The sequence below is a fragment of the Calidris pugnax genome, unplaced genomic scaffold (assembly GCF_001431845.1).
Source record: "Calidris pugnax isolate Ruff unplaced genomic scaffold, ASM143184v1 scaffold42, whole genome shotgun sequence".
Taxonomy (NCBI): Eukaryota; Metazoa; Chordata; class Aves; order Charadriiformes; family Scolopacidae; genus Calidris; species Calidris pugnax.
The window spans coordinates 16,687,036-16,687,781 of NW_015090920.1; positions in this window are offsets into that span (position 1 = coordinate 16,687,036).

Sequence of the window (746 nt, forward strand, 5' to 3'; positions counted from 1 at the left end):
TACAGCAGAGGTCTCAACAGAAAATGGCCTGAAAACCTAAGTAATGTTGGGTTTAGATAAATACTCGCTTTATGACTGGATGGTCCCAAACAGAAATCCTAGTTTAGGAAAGAGCTGGTGGGTTTTTAACCCTTCCTACAAGACCACAGCTCTGGATCCTCATTCTGGAAACTCGGGAGATTTAAACTAAAAGAAACCTTTGTGGATGTATTTTAACTCACTATTTATCTCACGTAATTTAACTCATTACTTCTCTTGCCATCACGTTTATCCGAAAGGAATAAAAGCAAAACGGTAACAACTTGCCCAAAGTGAAACAAGTAACTGTTCACAAAAGCCTGGGCCAGAAGCGAGAGGGTAGGTGGGAAGGTGCTGGTGGCACACAGGCGTTTGAAAAGGCTTTTAAAGGAAGAATTTCAAAGTTGGGAAACGGTGAGATTGGGGTCTGAACATTACTGTAGTTCCAACAAGTAGCGTTTCTTCATCTGCCGCTATTATTTAGCTTTCAGTATTTTACAAGAGGAAATCTTACAGATAAACAAAATAAAAACACACACACACACACACGCATTTTTCACTTACCCCTCCCCCCCCCCAAAAATTCCCACCCCGTAACTGCTTTATTTCGACAGCATTTTTCGTGTTGCTGTCACAAACATTGAAACAATCCCAGAATCTCCAAAATTTAACCCGTTGAAGACAAAATGAATTTCGATGTAATTCAGACGGCCGGGTGACACCAACCC